The sequence below is a fragment of the Scylla paramamosain genome, chromosome 42, assembly GCF_035594125.1.
Source record: "Scylla paramamosain isolate STU-SP2022 chromosome 42, ASM3559412v1, whole genome shotgun sequence".
NCBI classification, from domain to species: domain Eukaryota; kingdom Metazoa; phylum Arthropoda; class Malacostraca; order Decapoda; family Portunidae; genus Scylla; species Scylla paramamosain.
The window spans coordinates 4,992,501-5,005,000 of record NC_087192.1 but is presented as its reverse complement, the minus strand read 5'-3'; the positions used below and the strand labels follow the sequence as shown (position 1 = coordinate 5,005,000).

Genomic DNA, 12,500 nt, shown 5'->3' with positions numbered 1-12,500 from the left:
AACTATATCCCTTTAACAAACTGTTGTGAAAGTTATTGAGCTTTTCAAGTGTGTTTTCATGATTTAAGTGACAGTATAACAAAGATTCCACCATCGTTAATGGAAGACCCATGCAAACCAGACTAATCATCTTTGTGGCCTTTGGAAATTGTCCTGGTGGGAGAACAAAGCTTTTCACAATACAGTCTGAGAGTTCTCAGAGACGTGAAATATCCTTGAGTGCGTGTGTAACTGTGTCAAGCTTTTCTACTTCAGACCCATTACGTAAGGAAGGGATCAACGTTGTCGCCTCTCGCTGAGTAATGTGCAGTTTCACAACATCTTTTACACTCAGCAAAGGTTCAAGGTTTCGCTGACTGAGTCTTCTGTGTTACGTGCTTCAGTGGTCTGGCGTGAAATTATCTTGCGTTTTGACTCATAAAGGGTAGAATTTACTTGCTAACTTGAATACTTGCTTGTCTACTTGCTTGTTTACTTGCTTGCTTACTTATTTGCTGATCTACTTTTTCTTCCTTACTTATTCGCTTGCTTGCTTGCTTATGGAAATTACAGAATTACAGAAAGCAAAAGAGAATTCTAGAGTTCTTCGAGTTAAAAGGATGAAAGGGTGAAAATATCTGTTAATTCTTGTATTACTAAGGTGGACAGAATAAGCGTGAGAATAGGTAGAAATTTTTGTGCAGCGATAACGCCGGAGGTGGAGGGAGGTGCTCGTGTATAGTTAGCAAGTTCAGAAGAGCATAAACCATAGATATAACTGTAGAAGATAGTGAGAGATGCAACACTGCGGCAGTGAGTGAGAAAATCAAGAAGAGAGGAACTGAGACGAAAAGCTTTTGAGTCCACCCTATTTAATACTAAGTAAGCTAGTTGAACTCCCTATATGTGGAAACTTAGAGAAGGGAAACTGTTGGCGGAAGCGACACAGAACACCTAATTTCATGGCAGCTGTTTTAGCGAGATGTGAAATTTTAAGTTGAGTTTTTTAATGGACAATCCAAGTATGTTAAAGAGTAGAAGAGGGAGGTAGAAATGTCACTGGAGGAGAAGGGAAAGTTGTCTAGAAGATTGTGTGGAGTGGACAGATGAAGAATTTGAGTTTTTGAACCATGAAACAACACATGGTTTGCTTTCTCATTCGAACATAGTAGAAAGAACAGAACTTGCTATTGTTTTACTTCCTTCTCTCCTTCCTTCCTTGCTTGCTTACAACTGTTTCCTTGTATATACTGGGGTGAGAGTTTGAAATTTTCCAAGACTATACAAACAATTGACGTATCAGTGTGTGTGTGTGTGTGTGTGTGTGTGTGTGTGTGTGTGTGTGCTTTTTTTCTCTCATTTTACATATACAGAGAGAGAGAGAGAGAGAGAGAGAGAGAGAGAGAGAGAGAGAGAGAGAGAGAGAGAGAGAGGGATGTGATAGAGACTGACATGAGGGGAGAGGGAAGAGGGAGAGGACACATTAAGGTGAGGGGAGAGGAGAGGGGAGGCTCTGTAGGGGAGCAGGAGAGGAGAAAGCAGGAATGTGAAGAGGAAACGCAGACAACACCATTATCAGGAGAAACAATGTGGGTAGCGCGATAGTAGTAGTAGTAGTAGTAGTAGTAGTAGTAGTAGTAGTAGTAGTAGTTTACCCTATTCTTTAAACGTTTATTTCAACTTTTCACATATACCACACAAATATGTAAAGAAAATATGACTAAAACATATAACATTCAATAGTAGTAGTAGTAGTAGTAGTAGTAGTAGTAGTAGTAGTAGTAGTAGTACCAACAAATGGCAACACCGCAGTAGAGACAATAAAAAAGATGAGAAACAAGAGAGAGAACAGCAGTACGTACGCATATGAGAGGAGGAGAAGGAAGGGAAGAGGAGGAGCAGGAGGAGGAGGAGGAGGAGGAGGAGGAGGAGGAGGAGGAGGAAGAGGACGAGTAGGAGAAGGAGAGGATGAGGAGGAGGAGAAAAGGAAGAGGAGACACCACAAGGGGCAAGACAAGGCACATGAGGGGACGTGAAAGGCAGAGGAAACGGAGTGTGAGATGAAGGAGGAGGAGGAGGAGGAGGAGGAGGAAGAAGTAGAAGGAGAAAAAGAAGAAGGAAGAGGAGAAGAAGAAGGTCGTGGTGGCGAGAGAATAGTAAAAGAAGGAAGAGAAAGAAGAAGAACAACAACAACAACAACATCAACAACAACAAACAACAACAACAACAACAACAACAACAACAACAACAACAACAACAACAACAATAACAACAACGACAACAACAACAACAATAAGGGAGGAGGAAGAGGAGAAAGTCGAGGTTGTGAATAAAGAACAACAACAACAACAACAACAACAACAACAACAACAACAAAGGAAGAGAAAAAGAAAGAAAAAAACGAAAACGAAAACAGAAAAAAAAAATAAACAAAATCACGCTGACAAAGGAGAAATAATTGTTGTAGTAACCGTAAGCAGACGAAACGAGACGAGACGAGGACAATAACAATGAAATGACAACAGAGACATGAACGGGAGGGAACGAGGCAGAAAATGATTTGGAAGAGAAGGAAAAGGAAGGAAGAAAGGAAGGAGGCGGAGGAGAAGGACGAGGAGGAGAAGGAAAAGACAAAGAAGGAGGACATGAAAGAGAAGGAAGGAAGCAAGAAAGGACGAGGAGGAGAAGTAGAAGAATTTGAAAGAGAAGGAATGAAGGACAAGGAAGAGAAGGACTCGGAGGAGAGAGAATGAATGAATTAAAGAAGGAAGGAAGGATTATGAGAAGGACTTAGAGGAGAATGAATTAAAGGAAGGACTTGGAAGAGAGAGAGAGAAGAAAGGACAAGGAGAAGGAGGAAAGGAAGAGGAGGAGGAAGAATCTGAAAGAGAGAGAAGGAAGGAAAAACAAGGCGAAGTAAGGAAGGAAGGAAGGAAGAAGAGGCGAGAGGCAACAGTAGCAGCACCATGTTATAACAATGGAGTCTGCCCTGGTCTAACATTCCCACGGGACCTTATGAGGAGTTCGCCCTTTGTGCCTCAAGAGCCGCCTAATGCTGTGTCTGTGATGCAGCGCCGGGAGCCTAATGCTGTGAACTCGTCTGGCTCCTGGTGGTGGTGGTAGTGGTGGTGGTGGTGGTGGTGGGTGAGTGACTGAATGGTGCATGTTTTCGGTATTATTAGTTGTGTGGGTGGTGAAGAGTGGTAGGGAAGCGGTTCAGTTTGGTTAGTTAGTTAGTTTATTTATTAATTAGAAAGGTAGTAAATCCTATTCCTCTCTCTCTCTCTCTCTCTCTCTCTCTCTCTCTCTCTCTCTCTCTCTTTCAGTCAGTCAATCAGTCATATAATCACTCACACACACTCAGTTAATTTCTTTCTTTCTTTATTTATTTTCTTTGTTATTTTCTTAGTCACCCTGTCAATCAGTCACTTGGTTCGTCAGTCATTCATTTAGCTAGTCAGTCAATCAGTCAGTCAGTCAGTCATTTGCTTACGTGTGGTGGTAAGTGGTGAAAAAAAGAAATAGTATTGATGAAAGTAGTGGTGTACTGCGGGTGCCGAAAATTGTATGTGATGAAGGGCAAGTGTGGTGAAGCACGTGTGTGGTGGTGTGGCATGTGTAAATAGTAATGATGATAGTGATGAGGCGTGTGCCAGGAAACAGGAAGTATTATAATAGTGATGAGAGAGAGAGAGAGAGAGAGAGAGAGAGAGAGAGAGAGAGAGAGAGAGAGAGAGAGAGAGAGAGAGAGAGAGAGAGGAGGGGAAAAAAATCTTAAGTAAACAATCTACGTAATAATTCTGGGCGAAGATGTTGAGAAAAAAATGACACGAAAAAAAATAAAAGGTTTTGAAGAAAAAAATGGTCATAAAAGAGAAAGAAAATAATGAGAGAGAGAGAGAGACAGAGAGAGAGAGAGAGAGAGAGAGAGAGAGAGAGAGAGAGAGAGAGCGTATGGTGTGGTGTGATACAAGCGTGAAGGAGACAAGGAAGGAATGAGGGTGCGGCGGGGAGGGTCAAGATGAGAGTGAGAGAGTTATGGCTCCGAGAGAGAGAGAGAGAGAGAGAGAGAGAGAGAGAGAGAGAGAGAGAGAGAGAGAGAGAGAGAGAGAGAGAAGGGGGAGTGAGAGCGACTGATATCAGCAACAGAGAGAGAGAGAGAGAGAGAGAGAGAGGTGGAAGTCATCTCAAGAGGGTTAGTTGAGAGGCAGGGAATCTGAGGGGAGTAGTGAGGGCAGCAAGGCGGCGGTATTGATGGGGGGCGTGCACGGGGAACGCTGATGATGATGGTGGTGGTAGTGGTGGTGGTAATGGTGGGGTAGAGAGAGAGAGAGAGAGAGAGAGAGAGAGAGAGTGGACGCGACTTGATGTTATGAGAGAATGTTGACGGAGCATATAGGAGTGTAAATGAAATGATAACATGTGGTGAGAGAGAGAGAGAGAGAGAGAGAGAGAGAGAGAGAGAGAGAGAGAGAGAGAGAGAGAGAGGGCACATGACTAACAGTATGAATCATTATAAATAGCATGAGAAAACAAGTAATAAAATGCCCTCTGTTGTAAAATGGACATTAATGGGACGAAATAGGGTTCACTGAGCTCAGAGAGAGAGAGAGAGAGAGAGAGAGAGAGAGAGAGAGAAGCTCAGACTAAAGGCATTTGGAGACTCTGGATACCTAAGGGAGGAGAGACGAGGCAGTGCACAGTAAGCCAAAGGGAAGCTGGCTGGATGTAGGATGTTGGCAGGACGCTCGCAGGATTCTCACAGGAGGCTGGCAGGATACTGGGTCTGGAAGGGCTGTGGGAGGATGCTGGATGCCCGGCAGACACCACTTAAGGGTTTGGCAAGCAATTTAACGCCCAAGTTGGAGAACGAGTGCGAAGTAACGAGTTGGAAACGCTTCGAGAACGGGCGACTTCATGAAAAACTTTGTGATAGATAGAGCTGCGGGAGAGAGAAAGAGAGAGAGGGAGGGGGGATAATATTTCCTTTCATCAACTAATAATTTATCTTAGGCTTATTGTGTTCATGTTTGTCTCTCCCTACTTATCTTCCCTTGCAGTCCTAACATAACTACTTTTCTTGTCTCTCTCTCTCTCTCTCGTCATTTTTCAGAGAGAGAGAGAGAGAGAGAGAGAGAGATACGAGACGAGACGAGAAAATGCACGGGAGGGAGCAGCGAGTGACTGAAGTATTGTAGGGAGAGGAACGTGTTAGCATGGGAGGGAAGGGACGAGTCAGCGAGGAGAGAAAGAAACTGCCGAAAAGAATACATAGGAGGAAGACGAGTTAACGAGAAAATAAGTTGGAGGAGGAGGAGGAGGAGGAGGACAGGGGTTGATAAGGTGGCTGAAAGAGAGATACGATTCTTTTACATTTATCTAAAGGAAGACGAAGGAGGAGGAGGAGGAGGAGAAGGAGGAGGAGGAGGAGGAGGAGGAGGAGGAGGAGGAGGAGGAGAAGGACAAGAAAGAGAAGAGAGGAGAAGGAGAAGGAAGAAGAATAGAACATCCCAAGAACTTAAAACAAAAGATGAATGCCCGGAACTGCTGCTGCCGTTTCTAGATAAAAACCAGAGAGAGAGAGAGAGAGGAAAGGGACGGAGGGACGGAGAGAAAGAGAAAAAGAAAACGAAAACAACGCTGCAGAAAACGGTGCGAGGTGCTTCTTTTCCAGGGCTCCAAGTGACACGAAGTCGAGGAATTGAAGGCAGCACGCGTTTCAGAGTTTTCCAGTAAAGGGGATGAAAGCACGAAGCAAGCAAGTTAGTAGGAAGAGGAAGAGGAATAAGAAACACGGTAAACTCTCGCATTTGTGAATTGGAGAGGAAAAAAAAAACAATATTTTCAAGTGCCCCGGACGAGGAGACTTAGAGAGAGCGAAAGGAGATGGTGTTATTGAGCTCTGGGAAGCCCGGGTCATTATAACAGCCGTGGAGAAGCGAGGAGAGGGATGCTGTCAGGCGAGGAGAGAGAGAGAGAGAGAGAGAGAGAGAGAGAGAGAGAGAGAGAGAGAGAGAGAGAGAGAGAGAGAGAGATTTCAGCTTTCAGATAAATGACACAGGACGGTGATAATTTTAATCTTAAGACCACAGTTCCTTTTCGTAATTCAATGTTATCTTATTCTCTATGTATGTTATGTTGAGAGAGAGAGAGAGAGAGAGAGAGAGAGAGAGAGAGAGAGAGAGAGAGAGAGAGAGAGAGAGAGAGAGAGAGAGAGAGAGAGAGAGAATCAGGCCAAGAGCACAAAACCATACGATTCTTCAGTAATATACGCAATAACTTTGTTGAAAATCTATTTAGATACGAAGAAATAGCCAATTAAATACTGTATTGAACCCGAATGCTCATTATCAGTGCGAGATGAAAACACGGAAAGGCAGAATAGAATATAAAAAGGCGAAACGATATAAGATTGATTTACTAACGAGCCTTCATAATAACAACAATGCGAAGTGCCTCTCTCTCTTTCTCTCTCTCTCTCTCTCTTGAGGAGGTAAATACGTTCAAGATGTTGTTTACTCTCTCAGCGTTAAAAATACAAGAGGACATAAACAACTTTGTAAACTGTTCGGAGTCCTCTTCTCTGCTTCTCTGACCAGCGCCATCTGAGGGCATCACATTTCACACCATCAGATAAACCGACATCATTACTCGGGATGTGTATACGTACTGGCTGGCGCAAGTTCGTATCATTATTCTAAATCTCTTGAGTAACATAATGGTAAATACTAAGGCAAGAGATTTAGGTTGAATTACAAATATTTACAGCACAATATTAATTTTATTGAACGCAATGAGGTGGAGGAGTAGGAGGGTGAATATTGAAGCAGGAACCTTTAATAAATTCTGCCTGTTGGTTTTCTTTCCTTATAAGCCAAGAATGTACTTAAAGTGAATTGAGACAGCCGATATGAGACTAAGTGCGCATTTATTACAACATACGAACACAAGGAAAACTGCAAGAAGCCAGTAGGCCTACACCTGGCAGTCCTTACATAAAACATACCTGCCTGTATCCACTTTTATCCTTATCCATAAATTTATCTAATCTTTTGAAGCCCTCTATTGATTCGCCACTAACAACTTGTTTACTGGGTCTGTTCTGGTTGTATAGCACACTATCTGAGAACCAATTTTTTTTTCAGCTTCTTTTTTCTTTTTTTTTATTCAACTGTCCATCTCAACCATTACATTTATCCCTCAAGTATGAGCCAGAGGAGGATACGAGCCAGATTCTTTAATTGTTAAGGTTATTTTCTATTCATGGCTTAGATTTTTTTCATATCCAAGTTAAACGAGAAGGAATTTTATGCTTACCAATTTTACATTTTTAACCAAATTTGCCAGCAAGTTTTCTTCAGAATTCAAGAATGTAGAGAATATGAAGTAAACAGGGTGAAAAGCCAACACGCACTCACGAATGTCTATATTAAATTTTATCCCGCAGACAAAAGCTTGAACAAGAAAGTGTTAAATATCAAAACATCAAGCAACTCTCGCCAGTCTCCTTCCTTTACGAGGATGCAAAGTGAATCGAAAAAGTCAATATGCACTCTGAAATATCTAAATCTATCCCTTAAACATACTCTTGAACATCAAAGTGGCAAATATTTATATAAAAACTTCAGGTAAAACATGTCAGTGTCCTGCCTTCACGATCAGACCATGTCGACTGAATTAAAAAAAAAGTCTGAACACACTCAGAGATGTCTAAATTTATCCTCATACACAAACATAAGTACAAAAATGGTAAATATTAATACATAAGCCTCAAGTAGATCTTGCTCGCGTCCTTCCATCACGAGCCGAGGATGCAGAGTGAACCGAAAAAGAAAGCCATTACCTACTAAAAGATGTCTAAATTGATTCTTTAGGTGTGAAAATGGTAAATATTAACACATGAACCTTAAGTAAATCCTGTTAGTGTTCTTCCTTCACGAGCAGAGGATGCAGAGTGAACCAAAGGCGAGCTCGGTGCAAAGTTCTCAAGTCTGGTAAGTCTGAACGCCTCACGCCGGCTGGACGCGACCCACCCACGACTCGAATGCCGCGAAGCAGGTCAATACTCGAGGATGGATTGGCGAGGAGGCGAGGCTGGGGTGGCCAGGCCTGGAGTGGAGGAGTGGCGGAGTGGACCCTTGTGAGAATTCCTGAAGGAGGGATGCACCGAAGGGGAGGAAAGAGGAGAGGCAGGCGGGCAGGGAAGGGTGTTGAGAGGGTGAAGGCGAGACGTTGTGAAAAGATCGAACGTTTTTTAATCACCAGATGGACAGAAATATATATTGAGAGAGGAAATGTATCATGCTCTGGATACTGGCAAGTTTCATTCTTAATTTTTCGTGCTATGAAACTAAATGCTCATAGAATTTGTTACGTAAAACTTACACTTAGTCATCTGATAATATTGATTATTTTTTGACTACTCGTAAATATGTCCGGCTATAATTTGCTGCGACATGAAACTGAATCTTAATTAGAGCTGCGAGGGTTTCCACTTACTACACTAACAATACTGACTGCTTGGGTTTTGCTCACGTCTTATGGCTGCTAGATTACCACAACAAAATTTACTCGGCTCAATATTGCGCACGTGTTCTGATACTAAACGATACACTGATCACAGCTGCGAATTTACCCTAACTAGACTAACAATACTGACAAGTCGAGCCTTTTCAAGTCTCGATCCTGCTGAAATTGTACACGTGGTTATATTTAACTCTTTATTGCGCATTTATTGATTATCTATAGACTAGACTAACAATTTTGACAAGTGGGATCTTTTCATGTCTTGTGTTTTCATGTCTTGTGAATTAGTGGATTTGAGTAGTTCTGGTTCTTATTTGCGCATTTATCGTGATAGTTAAAGAATAAAAGCTAGTCATTCAAAGCTATTAATCAATGTGCTCACTAATAGACTCATAATTTTGGGTAAATAGTATTTACTATTTTTTTTTTTTTTGAGTATTCGTAGCTTCCTGGATATCAGTTTACTTATATATGTATTATTTATTTTTTTTATTTATTTTGTCTATTCATTTGATTATTCACTTTTTATTTATTTATTTATTTGTGTGTGTGTGTGTGTGTGTGTGTGTGTGTGTGTGTGTGTGTGTGTGTGTGTGTGTGTGTGTGTGTGTGTGTGTACCAATTTAACTATATCTTTATCATCACTCCAAACTGCGGAACGATAGAATTACGCGACTCGTGGTACTGATTGGTGTGTCTATTTCTTTGATGTCTCTCTGACAAACTCCACAACTTTCTTCATGTTTCTTCCTTTCTCTCTCTCTCTCTCTCTCTGCCTTACGACGTGAACTGTTTTGAAAAGAGAGAGAAGCATCAAGACTACTCAAGAACGAAATTGGAATGGTTTTTGAAGACCCTTTCCATAACTAACTTTTTATTGGAAGCGGAAAATTGAACGGGCCTTTTTTCTCTCTCTCTATATCTCCATTTTTTGTACCCTTAGCCAGCCTTCTTGACAGGGGAAAAAAAAAAAAAAAAACTGAATAACTGCTTCGCAAAGGGCATTTTCTTTAATTTTTATTATATATTTGCTTCTTCTTTCTTCTTCTTCTTCTTCTTCTTCTTCTTCTTCTTCTTCTTCTTCCTGTTCTTCTTCTCCTTTTTCTTTTTTTTCTTTTTTTTTCTTCTTTTCTTCTTCTTTCTTCTTTCTTCTTCTTCTTCTTCTTCTTCTTCTTCTTCTTCTTCTTCTTCTTCTTCTTCTTCTTCTTGTTTCTTGTTTCTTCTTCTTGTTTCTTCTTCTTCTTCTTCTTCTTCTTCTTCTTCTTCTTCTTCTTCTTCTTCTTCTTCTTATTATTATTATTATTATTATTATTATTATTATTATTATTATTATTATTATTATTATTATTATTATTTCTTATTTCTTCTTCTTCTTCTTCTTCTTCTTCTTCTTCTTCTTCTTCTTCTTCTTCTTCTTTCTCTTCTTCTTCTTCTTCTTCTTTCTCTTCTTTTTCTTCTTTTTCCTCTTCTTCTTTTTCCTGCTAGGGGTCTCCACAGCGGATCAGCCTTCTCCATCCTCTACGCCATCGTCAGTCACACCCATTACAAGCTTGTCTTTCTCCACTGCATCCATTAACTGGGTCTTCATTATCACACGTGTTTGCTACATCACTTAATTTAATGCTGCTAATTAATCAACAGACCATGAGATTTATTGGCTCTGATGATACCTAATTAGTTGAAAGGATTTTTTATTGGTAGTCAATCAGAGAGTCAGTTAATCAGTCAGTCAGTCAGTTAGTTGGTAGGTTGGTTAGGTTGGATGGTTAATCACTCAATTAGTTAGTTATTTAGGTTGATAATTAGATACATCGTTAATTAATTAGATGGTTAGAAAAGATAGATGTGGGAAATTTCTTTTTTAACCTTTTAACAAGTCAATCTCACCAGACTACTCTTAGCCTGTTATTGCGCATCGGGTAGCGGAGCGGAGGCCGTAAGTAGGTTAGCATAACATTTTGTTCTGCGGAATCGATCACCGGCGCGACCTTTCATGTGTTTTGTTCGCACGCCAAGACGAGACCTTTGATCAACTCGCCAAAGAACCAAAGATGCAGGACCTCCTCACTCCTCTCTGAGCTACGAAGCCAGTCATGTCACGTTCTTTGGGCTCTTTTCCCCTTATATGATGTGGAGATGTCAGTGAAGTGATGTGTGATGTTCTGGCTCTTTTTCCCCCTTTAACATGATGTCCTGTGCCAAAAATGTGATGTTTTAACTTTTCCTCTTTTGAAATGTGATGTTTTAGGGATTCTTTCCTCTTTTATATGACGTCGAAATGCTACCAATGCGATATGCTTTTGACTTTTCTCCTGCCAAGGACTAGAGCGTGATTAAAATGAAGTTAGCTCACTGACTGTCCTTGAAAGCAGTATGAGAGAACAAAGCGTCTAAGAATACCTAAGCCTAAGTACAGAAAGCCATTGATATATTGATTTCAAGGCACTGTAAAAACAGGCTACAGTAGAGGAGGAGGAGGAGGCAGGAGGTAGAGAAAATGTACACTTTAATTTTTATACAGGGACTGCTTCGTATAGGCCTGATGGCTTCTTGTAGCTTCCCTTATGTTCTTCTGTTCTTCGGTTCTAACAAGTTCATAGGAGGAATGAATTAACCATGAATATATTGACAGACGATAGTAAGAAATGTAACACTGGGGGGAATCGCGAAATGGTTTCTTGGAGATTCCCTTGTTTTCTTATGTTCTTATGTCTTATCAAGTTCACAGGAGCAGTGAGATAAATGACAGTACGAAACATAACACTGGGAGAAAATTCCTTATGTTATGTTCTAACAAGTCTATACCAACCTTGAATTGACCATGCAAATATTGATAGATGATAGCAGGAAATACAACATTGAGGGAAATCGTGAAACAGCAGGCACGGGACGAGAGTTGATGAAACGAATAGCCTTTGGGTCCATCCTGTATTGAAGCCCCGTGCAGGTGGAGCTCCCTTTATGCTCGTACCTGGCCAGCGAAGACCCCTGCATTGAACCAACGTGCGGGCGAGGGAGAACTGACAGGGACCATTGAGATATCTATCTTCATGCAAGGTGATTTAGTAAAGAATTGAGATGTGCAAGAAATTTCCTGTGAAGGCTACGTATGTAGTGATGGAGTGGTCAAGATTCCTATGTGAATTATATATCTGGGTCGAATGTAGTGTGTTAAATTAATGAGTTGTAAGATGAATGTTAGACGGATGTTAAATCAGTGTTTCATGGGAGTCTGATGAATGTTGGATGAATGCCATATGAATGTGTATGTTGTGTGGATGTTAACTGGGTGCTTTACAAGGAAGAGAGAACAATTTATGAAAGGTTGTGCATGATTTTTTTTCTAGGCATTGAAGGCTCGTGTGTTGTGTGTGTGGCTTATTTTGAAATAATGAATGAGTCATAAGTCAATGTCTCTGTAACGTCCCGCCATGATAGTGACGCTGGAAAACACAGGTGGAGTCATCAGCACAGGAGTGGAGGGGAAAATGAGCCTGAGCGAGAGGCTAATGAATAGATAAGAGGAATGGAAAGGCTAATGCATCAGGACTCGGGAGCTGCACAGTTGGTACGTTCAGTAGAACAGTGACCTCATACACACTGTTGTTTTAGTAAGTGAATACTATTAATGTATCGCAGCGATGGAGGCTCCTGAATTGATAGAGATGCATTAATTGAAGTCAACTTTGCAATGCTGAACAGTCAAGGGTATCAGTTATGAAAGTGAAGTTTTATTCAGTTCCACTCCCCAACCTTGTTAACACGGGAGTACTTGCATTCATTTGATCTTTAGTATCGTTAATAATTTTCTTTTCTCCCTGGCAGTCTGTGGTGGCGCGGGCGAGGCTGAATGGGCGGGTGTGGCGCGCAGGAGGCAAGCAGGTCACGGGGCCACACCTTCACGGCGGGGCGCCACAACTCGAATCAGGAAGAAATGAAGCCTTAATGCGATTCGCTAGTCAGTGCCCCCGCGTCTACACCCCCGCGTCCTTTGC

General features: G+C 41.4%; 1 long non-coding RNA gene across 1 annotated transcript in view; it reads left to right on the top strand.

The window, feature by feature from the left end:
• LOC135093189 (uncharacterized) overlaps positions 1 to 12,500 on the top strand; it is a 150,413-nt gene that overhangs the window by 87,029 nt on the left and 50,884 nt on the right. Inside the window, exon 6 of the long non-coding RNA XR_010263255.1 lies at positions 12,331 to 12,500. This exon is cut by the window's right edge and continues 75 nt beyond it. This is a non-coding gene — a long non-coding RNA (uncharacterized LOC135093189). The remainder of the gene's footprint in view (positions 1 to 12,330) is intronic.